General features: G+C 42.3%; 1 non-coding gene across 1 annotated transcript; it reads right to left on the reverse strand.

Moving 5' to 3' along the window:
* Positions 1 to 201: 201 nt before the first annotated feature.
* Positions 202 to 308, reverse strand: LOC111759276 (U6 spliceosomal RNA). Its single transcript, XR_002793326.1, has one exon. It is a non-coding gene; the product is annotated as a U6 spliceosomal RNA (small nuclear RNA).
* Between the last annotated feature and the right edge of the window lie 18,581 nt (positions 309 to 18,889).

An 18,889-nucleotide genomic window follows, 5' to 3' on the forward strand; every position in this document is an offset into this window, starting at 1 on the left:
TTTTAATTTTTAAAATTTAATTGTCTTTTCTGTTTAAAGATACATAGATCACAAAAAATGTTACATTAAAAAATATAAGTGGTTCCCGTATACCCCACACCCCACACCACCCGACTCCTCCCACATCAACAACCTCTTTTATCATTGTGGCACATTCATTGCATTTGGTGAATACATTTTGGAGCACTGCTGCACCGCATGGATTACATGGAATGCTTCATGAATTTGCATGTCATTCTTGTGCAGGGGCCATGCTAATTTTCTCTGTATTGTTCCAATTTTAGTATATGTGCTGCCAAATCAAGCACCTCTTATATTTTTATTTATTTATTTATTTATTTTTAAAGATTTATTTTATTTATTTCTCTCCCCTTCCCCCCTGTTGTCTGCTCTGTGTTCATTTGCTGTGTGTTCTGTGTCTACTTGCATTATCTGAGGGCACTGGGAAACTGCATCTCTTTTTTGTATCATCTTGCTGCGTCAGCTCTCTGTGGGTGTGGCGCCACTCCTGGGCGGGCCGCAATTTTTTTTAATGCAGGGCGGCTCTCCTTGCAGGGCACACTCCTTGCGCATGGGGTACCCCTATGTGGGGGCACCCCCGCGTGGCATGGCACTCCTTGCACACGGCAGCCCTGTGCATGGGCCAGCTTACCAGCACAGGTCAGGAGTCCCTGGGGATCGAACCCTGGACCCTCCATATGGTAGACGGACACTCTATCTGTTGAACCACATCTGCTTCCCTCTTATATTTTTTAAATTATTTATTTATTTAATGTTATATTAAAAAAATATGAGTTCCCCATATATCCCCCACCCCCCTTGCCCCACTCCTCCCATAACAACAACCTCCTCCATCATCATGCGACATTCATTGCACTTGGTGAATACATCTCTGAGCACTGCTGCACCACATGGTCAATGGTCCACATTATAGTTTATACTCTCCCCAGTTCACCCAGGGGGCCATGGGAGGACATAAAATGTAACTGTCCCTGCAATACCACCCAGGACAACTCCAAGTCCTGAAAATGTCCCCACATCACATCTCTTCTTCCCATTCCCTACCCTCAGCAGCAATCATGGCCACTTTCTCCATCTCAATGCTACCTTTACTTCCATTACTAATCACATTAGTTCCAGAATAGAGTATCATTAAGTCCACTCTAATCCATACTCTATGCCTCCATTCAGTGGATCCTGTGATGGTTATGTTCACTCCACCTCTGTATTGAGAGGGTGCTTAGATTCCACTTGGATGATGGATGCAATTATCCTGTTTGCAGTTGTAGGCACTCTTGGCTCCCTGGTGTGGTGGTTGACCTTCTTCACCTCACTGTTAGCTGGGTGGGGTAAGTCCAATAAACCAGAGAGTAGGAGTTGCAAGTCTGTTGAGGCTCAGGGCCTGGCTATCACATGGACAGTCCAGAGATTTCTTATATTTTTAAATGTAACATTTTGTGTGATCTATGTATCTTTTTTAAAAAGATAATAAAAAAGGAGGAAAAAAAGAAGTAAAAGATTCTTTTAAGGCTATCATGGAAATTTTCTGGTGTTCAAACCATGACTCGTAAGCTGAGAGTTAAAGACTTGAGCTTATCATTTCTCTTTCTGTAAGTACTCAAGTACACTTAAAAAGATCCATCCCACACCACAGTATTTATAATCATCACTACTGTCACAATGGACAAGTGTAGGCTACTGCCAAGGCATATGCTTCAGTTGGCATTTTATCATAATTAATATGAGTAGTAGTTTGGTTGATTGTGATGTCACTTAATGTCATGACTTACTAGCATCCCATTTCTCATTGGCAAGGAGCTCAGTCCTGAACTTAAGCCCAAAGACATGGCCAAACCATCCTCAAATCCCATCTTTATGGATCTAACTCCTAGTGCCACTCCTGTATCAGTCAGGGTCCAATCAGGAGACATAAACCATGCAGAAGTTTGAACAGGTAGAATTTAACATAAAAATTATTAACTATAGTAGGTAATCAAAATAATGAGGGGTAGAGTAGGTGCAGCTCTGTGGCCGAGCACCTGCTTTACATGTACAAGGTTCTGGATTCAATCCCCAGTACCTCCTTAAATATATATATAATAATAACAATGAGGGACTGGCTAGTAAAAAGTAAAGAGAATGCTAAAGAGGAAAGGAATAGCAGAAATAAGGAACAGCTACTACCCCTACGCTGAGATAAAGTATCTCAGGAAGAAATGCCTTCAAGGCTAAAATCCAGATCTCCTTGGAGAGAGCATGGTCATGAGTGATTGAATAACAGGGAAGTCACTATGGAGATACTGGTAGAACTTGTTAAAAACCTGCCCTCTAGAACTTGCCAGAAATCTGCCTTCCAAGTCACAGGAAAAAGCCACTGAGAGGGAGGTGACCCACTGGAGGTATTTCACTACAAAACCACCCAAAGGGAATGCTGGGATAAGCTGCTAGCCACCGGGGTGTGGGAACCAGGTATTGGAGTAGCCACACTCACTGTCCCAGCCTGGTGCTGGAGATGTTCTGCGCTGTGGAGTGCAGTAGAACAGAAGGAGGAAGAAAAGAAAGAAAAAAAGAGCCCCTTCCTCTTGCAATGTCTCTCCATCGCCCTCTATTGATGATGTTTAACATCATGTCTACCAGCAAAGGAAACATTTAAAGGATTCATCTCCATGTTTGCAGAGCAGGCAATGAAGGGTGGATTTGGACCTAAGAGACAATAGATTGATAACTGGTACATGATGCATCATCTCCATCAGCCACGGAAAGAAGGTAATAAAGAAGAGAGGAAGTGTGGAAGGAAGGGAAAGAAAGCTGGGCCCCTCTACTTTTGCAAACACTGTCTGAGAGGGACAAGAGAAAGACCCCCATAACCACAAAGATCAGGGCCACTGTAAAGTCACAATTGCCATCCTCAACTGGACCCTTGATGCTGCCAAGGATCTAGTTGTATGTCTCTAGTCAGCTTTTTGTCTCCCATGTTCCCCCGATGCTTCTCTCTGCTCATGTCTCTAAGCCCAGGTGTCTACTCCTCATTTGCAGCAATGACCCCATCTCTTATTTCACAGAAACTCAGAAATGATTAGAGAGAAACTCCCTCAACTTTTTGCCCCTAAATCTATATACTCTCCTGCTTTCCACTGCTCTAATTTCCTTTAGGTTATTAAGTTCTTACCTACAATGGAATATTATTCAGCCATAAAAAGGAATGAAGTTCTGATACGTGCTACAACATGGATGAAACTTGAAGACATTATGTTGTGTGACATAAGACAGACACAAAAGGACAAACATTGAATGATTCCACTTACATGAAATATCTAGAATAAGCAAGTTTATAGAGCCAGAAAGTAGGTTAGAGGCTACTAGGGAGGCTGGGGAAGGGGGAATGGGGAGCTATTGCTTAATAGGTACAGTTTCTCGTTAGGGTGATGAAATTTTGGTAATGGATGGTGATGGTATTAGCACAATATTGTAAATGCAATTAATACCACTGAATTGTGCACTTAAAATTGTTGGAATGGGAAATTTTGTGTGTGTGTGTATATATATATATTATATATATATGAATTAAAAAATAAAAACAAGTACTAATTCCTCATCCTCACCCAGGATCGCCTCTTTTTTCCCTTGCCAATTTGATTCCATTCTCCCGTGTCTTTAACTTGTTCCTCTCTATTTGTTCTTTCCTATCAACCTTTAAATTCCTCACATCTCTTCCATTATTAAAAAAGCCATCCCTAAACTCAATGTGTTCCTCTGCCACTACTACTCTTTTTCTTCACTTGACACCCAAATTGCTTCATAGGGTTGCCTGCACTTACTGTTTCCACATTCTCACTTACTGCTCCTTCAACCCTGCTAATTCTGACTCTCACCAAGGACCTCCTTAAGACACTTTTTAGAATTCCACCTCCTTGTCCCTCAGTAACAGCCAACACTGCTAACTACATTCTCCTTCTCAATACATTCCTTTCGTTAGATTCCCACTCAACTTTCTTGACTCTCCTCTTTTGTTTTTTTTTTCTCCTACATTTATTAATTTATATTCTACCACAAAGAACTTTTTTTTCTCCCTATTTATTCATTTGTTTATTTAGATCTCTATGGACTCATTAATTCCCATATTTTTCAGTGGATGGTAACCAATTTTTTTGTAGGTCCTGGGCCCAGGGATTGAACCTAGGACCTCGTATATGGGAAGCTAGTACTCAACCATTGAGGTACACCAGCTCCCCCCAATTATTGACTTTGTTTTGGTACACAGGATGTCCCAAATTTGACCTGTAGAGGCTCCCTCAAGTTACCTTCTGTGTCTTTTGATATGTTCCCATCGTTACGTGAACACTTCCTTCAGAACAGGATGTTCCAGACTCATGTTGTACATCTTAGCCATTTCTGCAGGAGTCTTAGTTCCTTTAGTGGAAAGTATTATTTAGAAACCAAGATCTGGGCACTAGGCATGCTATTGGGATGTCACTGCTCCTGGGCCCTCCCATTGGACAGAACCAGAGAATAAATGTGTGCATATACCACACACACCCCTTTATATCTATACCTATATCTCTCTACATTATAAAGCACAAGTTTACACCAACAGCTCCAATTCCAAGTCAACACCACAGGATCCATTCTAGCTCCCCTTTCCATATTTGCACCTCTCTTCTCCAACAGGGAGAAACCTGATTCCCATAATCTTCCATTTATTTCTCTCTTTGCTCAATCCCTTGAATGTAGCCAATCTCCTGACCCCACTGGGCTGCCCCTGCCACGCCACTCTTATGCTGTCCCCCAGGTCATCACACCAAAATATGCCTCTCCATCACATACTCCTCTCTTGAGCCTCCACCCTGCATATTCATCTGCCTACTGAAATCCACACTAGGATGGCCACAAGCATCTCAAGTTTAACTTATCCCAAAAGCATCTTATTACAACCCCCTCCCAAACATGATCCTATTTCTGCATTTCCGTCTCTGATAGCACCACCTCACCCAGTTGCCTAACAAGAAACTCAGGCATTGCCTTTAGCTCCAATCATTCACCAAATCCTCATGATTCTTTCTCTCCAGTACCTCCCACACTCACCCCTCCTCTCCATCTCCACTGCTTTAGTTCTACAGCACCCCAACCCCTGTGGAGCCATCAGCTCCCACCAATGCATTCTCCACATAGCAGCCTGATGTCTCTAATCTGTGAATCTGATCGTGTCACTTCCCATTTAAATGCTTCCCATTGACTTTATTTTTTTTTTAGATTTATTTTTTATTTTTTTATTTCTCTCCCCTTCCCACCCCACTGGGAATCTGTGTCTCTTTTTGTTGCATCACCTTGCTGCATCACCCCTTCATGTGTGCAACACCACTCCTGGGCAGGCTGCACTTTATTCATGCACGGCGGCTTTCCTTACGGGGCACACTCCTTTTGTGTGGGGCTCCCCTGCATGGCAGGGCACTCCTTGCGCTCATCAGCACTACACGTGGGCCTGCTTCACCACATGGGTCAGGAGGCCCTGGGTTTGAACCTCGGACCCCCCATGTGGTAGGCGGATGCTCTATTCATTGAGCCAAATCTACTTCCCCCATTGACTTTAGGATAAAGTACAAACTCCTTAACAGTTACTGGTTGCCTATCTTGCAAAGTAGCCTCACTGTCTGCCCCTTTCCATTTTACCTGCTGTCTAGCCCACTGAACCTCTTCTGTTCCCTGAATCCCACACATCTCTCCTAGTGTCCTACCTCTTCTGCCTGGAACACTCTTCCCTTTAAGCTCCTATGCACTACCTGACTAGCTTCTGCTCATCTGTCACTTGTCAGCTTTGACATCACCTCATCCTGGAAGTCTTCCTTGACTCCCTCAAACCTAGATACGGAGCTCTTCCCATAAATGGAGACTAGTGGCCATGCGCTCTTCAAGTTTATTTCCCCAGGGCTGAGCTCAGCACCTGGTCAAAGTAGTCTCTGGGGTAGGCAGGATAAAGGCCCCCCCCCAAAGATGTCCACATGCTCCTCTCTAGAACTTGTGAATATGTTGTTACATAGGCTGGGAAAACTAAGTGTAAGGATGGAATTCCATTGCTAATCAGCCGACCTTCAAATAAGGAGATTATTCTGGCTTATCTGGGTAGGTCCAATGTAATCACTGGGGTCCTTAAATGTGGAAGAAGGAAAACAGAAGAGTCAGAACCAGAGAAATGGCATCGTGAACAAAATGTGGCATTCATTGTTGGCTTTGAAGATGGAAGGGGGCCATGAGTCAAGGGATGCAGGCAGCCTCTAGAAGCTGGATAAGACAAGAAAAGAGATTCTCCCCTGGAGCCTCCAGAAGGAGCACAGCCCTGCTGACACCTTGATTTTAGCCTGATGAGGCCCTTTTCGACTTCTGATCCAGAATTGTAAGATAATATCTGTTGGTTTAAGCCACTAAGTTTGTGATCATTTGTTACAGCAACAATAGGAAATTTTTTAAATTTACCCATTCAACAAATGTGTACTGCACTCCTACTGTGAGTCAGGTACCATTTTAGGTACTGAGGATACAGCAGTGAACAAAACAGTGAAAAGTCCGAAACCTCATGAGGCTCTCATTCTAGTGATAGACTCAGTAGAGTTCATTGGACTGAATGGAGAAGGAAAGGGATAGGTTTCCCCAGTACAAACAGGATTATTTTTTGACAAGATAGGAAAACACCACCTTTGCCTTGCTCTGCCTTGCTTTGTCTTGCTTTTCTGCCTAGAGGCAATGAGTTAACTACAGCAGTTCCTCCTCAGTGAAATAGGACACAAGGACAACCACTATGACTCAGTGAGGTGGAAACTGGACTGTGATCTCTCAGGAGTCCTTCAGTTGTAGTGACAGAAAACCCAATTTTCAAAAAGGGGATGCATTGACCCAATAACCAAGAAGCAAGGACTACCTCAGTGGCTCCAAGGATCCATCAGTGCCCTCTCCCTCTTCCCCCACGTCCACCCAGCCGGTCAACCTCTTCAGCTGCTGAACCTCACAGCAGTCTGGCCCAGGAGCTCCCTCCTCACCTGGTCCTGGAATCCACACTGCCTTTGGATTCATAGTCATGCTTAAATCGGTTACTATAACCAAAGGGATAAATAAGGTATACTGGATGAAAATGCCCACGCAGGAGAACACCAGGAGAATGGAGGTTTTCTGAGATAAACTATGTAGGTAATAGGGGTTGGGGGGGCGAGGAGCTGGCCAGGAACCCAGAACCCACAGTGAGCAGGCCATGGAAGTGCAGGGGCTGGAGGGTTTTCTCCAGCTGCAGTCAGGTTACCTATGGGAGGCAGGTGGGTGAACTGATCCAGGGTTGGACCTCCCCAGAGTGGGGCCCTCATAAGGTCCGAGAGAGGGAAGAATGGTGGCTCATGGAGTCTGTTTAGGTGGGGAAAGGGAGTGAGAACTTGATGGGCCAGATCTAGGCACCAGCGGTATCAGGGAGGGTGAAGGGTGGGTGTGGTGGGATAAAGGAGTCAGAGTGGAAGGTATAGTCAGAAAATAAGGTATTAGAGTTCAAGGCCTGGGTGGAAGAATAATTCCACACAAAGGCATTGCCCAGGGTGTGGCCATGGAAATGGGTTGCTCAGAATAAGAAGTAGAGGCTACTGAGATCATCCTCCTCCTCATCATCATGTACCTTTTGTCCTTTACCTGATTTTTATGCTCAACTTTGACTCACAAAGGATTTAAGGCATCTCACAGAGATACATACGTGTCAATAGAAAACAAGCTAAAAGGAGAAAATAAGAATAGACAAGTAAAAAGGAGCCAGGAGTGAAGTTAGTACGCAAAATCCATGCCACAAATTCCTATGATGGCGGGGGAGGGAGGGGGAGCACAAATCTTTCTGTTAGCCACTGTGAAGAGGAAAACAAAGGAGTTAAGCAGTTCCCTAAGTGTTCCTAAGCTAAAAATTAAACAGCAACCAATGAGAATATAACTAGTGTTGGTACTGACATCAGAAAAATATTCTTTTTTTTTTTTTGGAGGAAAATGGTTTTATTTTTTTTTTTTTTCTTTTCAAATGTAAATATATTTATTTTTTAAATGAAAAATATTCTTTTATAGGTCCTGGAGAGGAAAGGCTCCTTTACATTACAACAGGCCTTACTTCATTACATCCTGGTTCCAGAGGTGAAACAACTTCGCTAAGTTGAATACACTTAGCAAATCACTTACCTCACTTATTAAGTGTAACAATGCTCACCCACCTTGGGCTGTGATGAGGATAAAATGAAAGAAGGTTTAGGTGGCAGACTTGGCCCAGTGGTTAGGGCGTCCATCTACCACATGGGAGGTCCAAGGTTCAAACCCCGGGCCTCCTTGACCCGTGTGCAGCTGGTCCATGTGCAGTGCTGATGCGTGCAAGGAGTGCCCTGCTACGCAGTGGTGTACCCCGCGTAGAGGAGCTGCACACGCAAGGAGTGCGCCCCATAAGGAGAGCCGCCCAGCGTGAAAGAAAGTGCAGCCTGCCCAGGAATGGTGGGTGCACACAGAGAGCTGACACAACAAGATGATGCAACCAAAAGAAACACAGATTCCTGTGCTGCTGACAACAACAGAAGCGGACAAAGAAGATGCAGCAAATAGACACAGACAACCGGAGCGGGGTGGGGCGGGAAGGGGAGAGAAATAAATAAATCTTTAAAAAAAAATGAGAGAAGATCTAAAGCACTTATCACACTGTCTGGCACATTGTATATGAGCAATTCCCCAAAGTTATTGTAGTGTACCCCAAATCTACACAGTAATGAAGTTTTCAGCCAGAAGCTTAGGAGCCATTTACGCTGCCTCCTACTCCACTGCTGAAAAGAGCAGGCTGGTGCCATTTGGGACTTTGAAAAAAATCAGTCTGTCTACCCTGAACAGAATTCACTGGACCAGAGCCTGTGCTGGGTGAAAGGTGCCCAATTGGATGGTGACTAGGGGATCCAATCGAAACCCAAAGAAAGGCCAATGGTAGGAAGCAGAGAAAGAGATAAAGGCAAAGCAAAGCCTCACAACAGAGCAGTTGGTTGGAGAGTCAAATTCCTCCCAAGAAGTTTCCAAGTTTTAAGGGACCAAATTGAACCTGTCCCTCAGCAAGAGGGGAAGGTACCTCTTCTCCACCCACTGCCCCATCCAGGAAAATTACATAGAAGTTACTTTCCATGTGGGAGGAGAGGGCATAAGAACATATCAAGCCAAGCCCTGTACAGTCACATGTGCACACGCTACCAGGAGGTATTACCCCCATACCATAGATGAGAAGACTGGCACTCAGAGAGAATGAGCAACAAAATGGCAGAACCAGGATTTATGCGGCTAATGTCTTGAGTTGTAAGAACAGTGTTTGTTTCCTCCAAACATTGTGAGCTAGTTGAGGAAAAGACTGATCTTAACCTTGTGTTTCCAGCTCCTGGCATAAAGCCTAGCACATAGTAGGCTTCCAGTAAAGGCTGAAAGAATTAGTCAAAGAACTAACAAGTGATCATATAACCCAAACTATTACAATATTATATAATAACACCCAACACAAGGACCCAAATTCTAACAACCCTTCATCTTCTGATGAACCCTAGGATCCCATGGAGCAGTCTAGAGACTTGGTGGAAGAAAATGAATTACCAAGAATATAAATCCATCATGCTGGGTCTTTCACATCATTTGAGTCTATTGTGTGCCTAAGTTATTCAGGTCATGGAACACTTAAGCAAATTCTTCTTTTTACCTAAAACTAATCCTCCCCCCTACCCCTTCACACTAAAAATTTCACCAAAATTATTTTAAATGAGTCAAGTCTTTAGGAATTGTCCCTAGGAGTGAAACATATGATTTTCAAAGGCCTCCCAAAACAAAGTATTTCATGGCCACCTGATGTAGTCTTTTGTGCTCTGTTGGAAATAACAATCCAGCTGTTATACGGTATTTGCTCAGTACTTACCTACCAGAGTTTGTGGACTCTTTTCCTTCCTCCTGACAGAGCATTCCCAAGTCTATAAATTTATTACACGATCTATAAATTACAAACCATTAATATTTTAAGCTGTTTGTTGCCAGAAAGACCCAACAGGTACATTTACAATTTTTATGTTTCTATGAATTCTGGAATAAAAAAAAGACACAAATCAAAAATTTGTTTTATTTTGTTTTGCTTTATGGTCTTTTTTTTTTTTAAGGAGGTACCAAGGATTGAACCCAGGATCTTGTACATGGAAGCAAGCGCTCAACCACTGAGTTATACCTGCCCCCCAGTGAGAGTTGGGTTTTTTTGTTTTGTTTTGTTTTTAGGAGGTACCTGGGATCAAACCCTGGACCTCGTACATAGGAAGCAGGTGCTCAATCTTTTGAGCTGTATCCGCTCTCCATGATCAGCTACTCTTAAAAATAAAATTGGTACCTCTGCATCACTTTATTACTTCATGATTCTTAGAAAGCATTAATCATATGTTGCTTATGTGGCCCTAGGAACCTCCTATAAAGTATCATTACCCTCATTTTATAGATGAGAAGTCAGTGGCTCAGAGGTTTTGTAATTTGCTCAAGGTCATACAGCTAATAAATGGCAAAGCCAGGACTGAACTCTGAGTCTTTGGACCGTGAATGCCATTCTCTTTACTTTGGAAGAAACTTAGTAATATTTAATTATGAGTCAAAATGAGAAAGAAACTGTAGCTCAGAGAAGCTAAATTACTATCTCAAGATCATTCATGGGCAGGTTAGTTTGAGAATAAGCACTGAGTCTCTATCCTTCACACTCCACCTTAGAAAGCTGCCATGTTGGAAACAGCACATCTACCTCTGTGTTTTCAGAGAGGTATAAAATGACTTGAATTAGTAATCCTTTTCATGATTGGGCTGAGTAAAATGAATGATACAGGTCACATTCCTTTCTCACAAACCTCCACAGGACTCTCCAAATACCTCGGCTAGATGAAAATGTGCTGAACAATGCTTTAAAACCAGAGACTATAACCATCTTTGTGCAGTGCTATGATGCCACTGTGCTCCCCAAATATGTTTTTTATTCTGGAATTTGGATAGTGAAATTGATGCTATAACTGCTATGACTAAAATAAATTATAAAACATCCTTCCGGCTAAAAATGATCCATTGTTGCTCAGCTCTTCCTTGATTTCGGTCACCATATTTAGCATTGACTTTCATTTCAGGTTATTTTTCATTAAGAAACCTAAGTTTTACTACTTCACATTCACTAGTGTGGTTGTAATTTAAAACATAATAATAAGTATTAGAAAGGATATGGAGAAACTGGAACCCTCATACATTGCTGGTAGGAATGTAAAATAGTGCAACTACTTGGGAAACAGTCTAGCACTTTCTCAGAAAGTTAAACATAGAGTCAGCACTGATGCAGCAATTCCACTCCTAAGTATATAGTCCAGAGAAATGAAAACATGTCCACAAAAAAAGTGTATTCATTTGACTACACATAATAGTCAAGAAGTGGAAACTACCAAACATCCACCAACTAATGAGTGAATAAATAAGATGCAGTATATTCATAAAGTGGAATACTGTTCAGCCATTAAAAGAATGCAGTACTGGTACATGCTACAACAACATAAATGTGCTTTGAAAACATTATGCTAAATGACAGAAGCCAGACACAAAAGGTCAATTATTGTATAACTCCACTTACATGAAATATCTAGTATAAGCATATTCACAGAGTCAAAATGAAGATTAGAGGTTACCAGGGGTTAGGGGGCAGGGAGGAAGAGGAATGAGAAGTTTATTGCTGAAGGAGTAAAGAGTTTCTGCTATGGGCAATGTAAAAGTTTTAATATTGAAAGGTGGTAATGGTAGCACAATTTTAGGAAGATAATTAATGCCACTGAATTGTGCACTTGGAAAGGTTAGAATGCTGAATTTTCATGTTTTATATATTACCAAAATTTTTTTAAAAATTATATATATATATATATGGAAAAAGAAAGGACCACAAACCTGAAGAAAAGGGACCTAGAAACTAGGGTATGCACAGGAAGGAAGAAACTTCTGAGAAATTATATTAGAGAAAACTGATTAGTATCAAGTTGTACGGATCAGAAGAGTAATCAGAATGTAAAGTTAGTAAGTTCCAGAGAAACGATACGAGTCAGCTAGACCTTGAGAAGAAAGAGTTAAATCTTATGGAGAGGTAGAAGATGAGGAGGAAAAGTGGACAGAATTGTGGAATGTGCATTCTTTTAACAAAAAGGTGGGGAGGACCTGAGAATATAGAAAAGAACTTGACCAGAAAGAGAGGTCTCAGTCAAAGCTGTACAGTATATATTTCATTCCCAGTTGCCCTGACAATAGGATTCCACCTTAAGGTAAAAGCAATATAAAGAGGAAAACCACATGAAAATGAAATGAACAGCAAATAACAGTTGGGTAACAAGAGATCTAGTTCATTTCACCATGGCAGGGCTTGGTGCTACAAAAAATACCCCAAAGAATAAGAATAAAACCTATGTATAAAGAGCGTAACTACGTAGAAACTCTACACAAAGTAAGCATTATTCAGAGTAATAGAAGTTTTGCTAATGGATGGTGGTGAGGGAAGTACAACATTGGGAACATAACTAAGACCACTGAATTATAGATTTGAATGTGTTTGAAAGGGGAAATTTTAAGTTGTATGTATGTTACTAGAATAAAATTTTTGAAAACCATGTGAATATACAACACAGTAAACCCTAGTGTAAACAATGGGCTATAGTTAATGTTCAATTATAATAGTATTCTTTCATCAATTGTAAAAGTGCACCATACTAATGCAAAGTGTTAATAATAGGGGGGTGTAGAAGTTTGATATAATTGATGAATTCCAAAAAGAAATATTGGATTATGTTTGTAATCTGATCTGTACCTGGGCATGATTGAGTTACCACTAGGGCATTGACTCCCCACCCCTTGGTGGGTGGGGACTCACAGATAAAAGGCATGGTGAAGAACAAAGTTGGGGCTTTTAATGTTGGAGTTTTGATTTTGGAGTTTAATGCTGAAGACTTAAACTGGAGCCCTGGGAAATCAGCACATAGAGGAAAGAGAAGCCAGCCCCAGGAAGGAAGGAACCTTGATGCCAGAGTAAAACAAGCCCCAGGAACATAGAAACTCAGGAAGCCTGAACCCTCGCAGACATCGGCAGACATCTTGCTCCAGATAGACTTTGGTGAGGGAAGTAACTTATGCTTTATGGCCTGGTATCTGTAAGCTCCTACCCGAAATAAATACCCTTTATAAAAACCAACCAATTTCTGCTATTTTGCATCAGCACCCCTTTGGCTGACTAATACAGGGGGTATATGGGAACTTTTCTGTATGATTTTCCCTGATTCTGGTCAAGCCAGCATAGCCAATAAATCATGGAATACCAAAGCGACATAGTCTTAACCATTTAACCCCTCATGATGACTGCTTGGAAAGAAACCCCAGAAGTACTTTCCCGTTCCTCTCCTCTTCTCTCAACCTAGATGGATGGACTTGCCTGGACAGTGGGCAGTGGGGATAGGGAATAAAACAGCAGTTAAATTCATCTAACCATCCCCAACCCTTAAATAATGAGAGAGAGAGAGAGAGTGAGAGCGAGCAAGAGAGAAAGAGAGAGAGAGAAAGAGAGAGAGAGAGAGAAAGGTATATTCAATGACATCGAGAATGTTCCATGCTAAAGAAACTCTAATTTCACATTTGCTCAAGAGTTGATTTGACCTTTCCATTATGTCTCCAATCTTGGATAAAGTGTGCAAAAAACATAATTTCATTTCCTCATTAATCAAAACTGATTAGGGGAAAAAATGAGGGAACCAGTAAGATGTTACAAGATGTGCAAAGGAGAATTCCATGAACTGTACTTATATAAGGCCTTCAAGAATACTGAAATAAATTTAATAGATGGGGGAAAAAACTGATTAGGCAGGCAACAACTGACCCTCCAGGGGTCTTCTGATCCTTAGCAAGGGTTCTGCAGCCTAAGAGGGACTGGTCTGATTTGAAATTTCTTTTATTGAGCTTCCCATACTTGGTAGTATTGAGAAAAGATGGTATTATGAATTTTTTTAAAAATTAAGAATTAAAAAAAAAAAAAAAAGAATTCAATAAGAGCTCAAAGTCAACCTCGACCCCTAGCTCTCCTCACATTGCACATCCAGTCTGTCAGGAAGTCCTGTTGACTCTGTCTCCAAAATGTATTCAGGATCTGACCACTTCTCACTACTTCCCACTGGTATGACTCTGGTCAGAAACACCATCTCTTACCCAGACGTTGCTCCAGTTAGGTCTCCCTGATTTTGCTCAAATCTCCCTGCAGCCTATTCTCAACTCAAGCACCCAGAGAATTGTTTTCAATAAGATCATGTTGCTTCTCCTCTCAGAAGTTTTACATGGTTCTCATTTCATTCAGAATAAAAGCCAGGGAAGCAGATTTGGCTCATCTGATAGAACATTCATCTACCATATGGAGGGTCCAGGATTCAATCCCCAGGGCCTCCTGACCCATGTGGTAAGCTGGCCCATGCTCAGCGCTACCTCACACAAGAAGTGCCATGCCACTCAGGCGCGTTCACGTGTAGGGATGCCCCCCACACAAGGAGTGTGTCCCGCAAGGAGAGCCACCGCCGCATGATAAAAGCGTAGCCCGCCCAGGAGTAGCACTGTACACATGGAGAATTGATGCAACAAGATGACGCAACAAAAAAGAGACGCAGTTTTCCAGTGCCGCCAGACAACTGGGGGCAGGAAGGAGGGGAGAGAAATAAATAAAATAAATCTTTAAAAAAAAAAAAACAGTAAAAGCCAATGTCCTATTAATAGTAATGACCTCTAATGGCTTTTGTGACTGGGACTGACCCCAGCCCATCAACTCTCTAGCCTCCTGCCCTCATTCCTTCGCCCTCCCTCCCACTGCTCCACTGGCCTGCCTCCTGATCCTCAAACACACCAGACAGCTCCCTCCTAGGGTCTTGAATCTGTTCCTTCAGTTTGAAATGATCTTCTCCCAGATATCCCTTGACAAACTGCTTCATTCTTCAAGCTTTTGCTCCACTCTCACATCAATGGAGCCAACCTGACCACCCTATTTAGTGCTGCCATCTGTCTCCACCCCTACTGTATTAGCTGTCTATGGCTGCTGTAACAAATTACAGAGGCTGAGTGGCTTAATACAAAACAAGTTTATTATCTTATAGTTCAGGAAATCAGGAGTTCAAAATGGGTGAACTACCTGCATTCCTTAGCTCGTGGTTCCTTCCTCCATCTTCAAAGCCAGCAGCATAGCATTTTCAGTTCTCTCTCCCTCAGATCTCAGCTTCCATCATTACATCATCTTCTGTGAATAGGATTCTCCTATCTCCCTCTTTCTCTTGTGATTACATTGGGCCCGCCTGGATAACACAGCACAATCACCCCATCTCAGGATCCTTAAATAATCACATCTGCAAAGCTCCTTTAGCCATATGTACTAGTCAGCCAAAGGGGTGCTGATGCAAAGTACCAGAAATCTGTTGGCTTTTATAAAGGGTGTTTATTTGGGGTAAAAGTTTACAGTTACAAGGCCCTAAATAGTCCAACTCAAGGTTGCCTCCTTACCAACCTCGGCCATGTGTTGAAGCAAGATGGTGGGTGACATCTGCAAGGATTCAGCCTTCCTCTTCTCTCTTAAGGCTCCATGGTCCCAGCTCCTTCCTTCTCAGCTGTAGGTTGGCATAAGGCTTGTCCTCCTCCCTGGTGCTCATTTCTCTCTGGGCTCAGCTGCTCTGCTCTCTCCACAAGGCCAGCTGTAAACTGTCAGGGGAATGGTTCATCTCTCTTCCTGGGCCACAGAATCAAAGTTCTCTCCTCACATGTATATCTTATTATGTGTATCTACTTCTGTGTTCCTCTTGTGAGTGCCTGTTTATATAGCCCACAAAGGGGCTCAACCTGAGTTACACTCTACTGTTGTGGTCGAATCAAAGCCCTAATCTTAACCTAATTTAATCAAAGACATCTCAGCTGAATCTAAAGCAATCAAAGGGAATCGTGACCAAAGGAACAGGACAGTTTACAAAAATAATATCACTTTTTGGAATTCATAAATAATATCAAGCTGCTACATCATGTAAGGCAATTTATTCACAAGTTCTTGTGATTAGGATGTGGACATCTGGAGAGGGAGCAATATTATGTTTACCATCCCCACCCCAGCACTAAGGACTCCTTGACCCTGCTTTAATTTTTTTCTTTTCCAGTGTACTAATCAACTTTAACATCCTTTACCTAGATTTATTGTGGATTGTCTGTCTTCCCCTCCATGAGGACCTGAATCTTTTTCTCTTCTGTTAACTGATATAGCTCCAGGAACTAGAACATCATCTAGCATATAGTAGGTGCTCAGTGAATATTTGGTTGCATGAAAAGGACTACCTATCTAGATAAATCAAAAACAAGAAAATATTCTTTGTTTATCCTCCCAAACTTGTTAATTTGAAGAGGCAACAGAAGAAGCCTGTTCTACAGCAGCCAGAGTTCTGAACCAAGCTGTGAACATGGCGACCCAAGGGCTCTCCAACTTCTCTGTACATAAGAATCACCTGGGAAACTTATTTAAAAATTAAGTTTCTCTAGCCCCATCACCCTACTCCCAGGTTCTGAATTAATGGGACCCAGAAATATTATTTTTTTCACCAGCCGACTCCACCGCCACCAGCACCACCTACCACCACCCTGTGAGAATCACTGGACTGAGGGCTATGACCAGTGTTTGGGCAGACACTGAAGGTTTGTCCTCTGATGCATCTTTCATAGCAAAGGAGAGGTGTCTTCCTTCTTTCAGAAATGCACAAAAATTCCAGATGATCCCAAAAAGGGTGTGCCTCTGAGGTCACTCTCAATTTTGTGTTTTGGAGACTAGTGAAGGAACCTACAGGGCACAGATGCCCTTGGAGAAGGGGGAGCTTCTGTTCCCTTACCTGAGATGACACACAAGCAATTTTAACAATCTCAAGTATTAGCCAACATTTTCTGAGCACACTGTGAGTTGCACCTGAAATTCAGGTGGAGGCAGCTGGTGGGATTAGACCTGGAAAGACTAGCAACAAGTAGAAGAGGTGGTTCTGCTAGGGAGGGGTGCACAGATGTGTGAGTCCAAAGGTAGAACGCAAGCCAAGTGGTCAGTCCACAGGGACAAAAGACAGGCTGGACACAAATGGTTTTTGAAGTAGGAAGCAAACATGTTCATGACAGCCAGGATGGGAAAATAGAGGGATTAGCAGTGATGGTGGTTGTAGTGGTCAAGGCAGCAAGAGAGTACTGTTCCTCACACCTCAGATATTATCAGGGTCACCCCCAGGGATGTGAAGCTGCTGCCTCAGCTGTCCCCTGGAGATTTTCCAGGACCTTGCACCATAACGTGTCCTTTCTCCTTCCCCTTCTCTGGTTCCTACTTTTAGGCTCACAAACATGTTAACCTCCCCTTTTTCCTAAAATAAAGGTTTCTCTCAGCCCTGCTGCCTCCACAAGCCACTGCTGTCCTGGTCTCCTCCTCTCTGGCATGAATCATTTACAAGCTTATAAATGCTTATACCTCTTTGGAACTGGTGTTTATGTGTGATGAATCTGGACTCAGATGGGATCTCTCTACATAAGACTTTCATGCTAATGTGCTGGAGGTGCAGTTAGTGTTGGGGTTTAAGATATATTTAGGGGATTTGAATCTCTGGACTGACAATGTGATAGCCAGGTCCTGAGCCTCAACAGACTCCAGCACCTACAGTCTGACTTATTGGGCTCACCACACTCAGCTAAGATGGAGTTGAAGAAGACAACCACCACACCATGGAGCCTAGAGTGATTACAACTGAAAGTGGGAGGATTGCATCCAGCATCCATGTGGAATCTGAGCCTCCTCTTGACATAGAGGTGCAATGGACACAACCAATCCAATGTCCACATAGAAAAGGTGGCATTGGATTGAGAAAAGTGGACATGATGGCTGATGGGTATGGAGAAAGGCAGGAAGAGATGAGAGGTGGAGGCGTCTTTGGGACATGGAGCTGCCCTGGATGGTGCTTCAGGGGCAATCACCAGACATTGTAAATCCTCACAGGGCCCACTGGATGGAATGGGGGAGAGTATGGGCCATGATGTGGACCATTGACCATGAGGTGCAGAGGTGCCCAAAGATGTACTTGCCAAATGCAATGGATGTGTCATGATGATGGGAAGGAGTGTTGCTGGGGGGGGGGAGAGGTGGGGTGGGGGTGGTAGGGTTCAATGGGACCTCATATATATATTTTTTAATGTAATATTATTACAAAGTCAATAAAAAAAATTCAAACTAAAAAAAATAAAATAAAAAATAAAAAATAAATGCTTATAAGCCCACAGTCTCCATTTCCATAACACCTTATGGTAGAGTGAATTATGGACTGCAACGAAAGAAGTGTTCTTAATCTTTTTTCTTTTGAAACAAATCTATTTTATTAGTACAAATTAATGAAGCATAAATTTCATCCAAAGTGTACAATAAATGGTATTTGGTATAATCACATAGTTGTGCATTCATGTATTCAATCATTATTAGATCACTTTCATTATTTCAATAATAACAACAAAAAACAGACAAGCAAGTAAACAAGAAAATTTAACACCTCTCAGGCTCTCTGTTTCCCCTGCTGCATATAGCTGTTATTTCTGGCTATTCTTGCACAGTTATTTATTTGGCAGTTTTATTGACATATATTCACATACCACATGATCTATCCAAAGTATATAATCAATGGCTTTTTAGTATAATCACAATGTTATGCATTCATCACCACAAAAAATTTTAGAACCATGTCATTACTCCAAAAAGAAAAACTCCTCACCCGTTAGCATGCCTTCAGCCCTACATAACTACCAATCTAATTTCATCTTT

The sequence above is a fragment of the Dasypus novemcinctus genome, chromosome 23, assembly GCF_030445035.2.
Source record: "Dasypus novemcinctus isolate mDasNov1 chromosome 23, mDasNov1.1.hap2, whole genome shotgun sequence".
NCBI classification, from domain to species: Eukaryota; Metazoa; Chordata; class Mammalia; order Cingulata; family Dasypodidae; genus Dasypus; species Dasypus novemcinctus.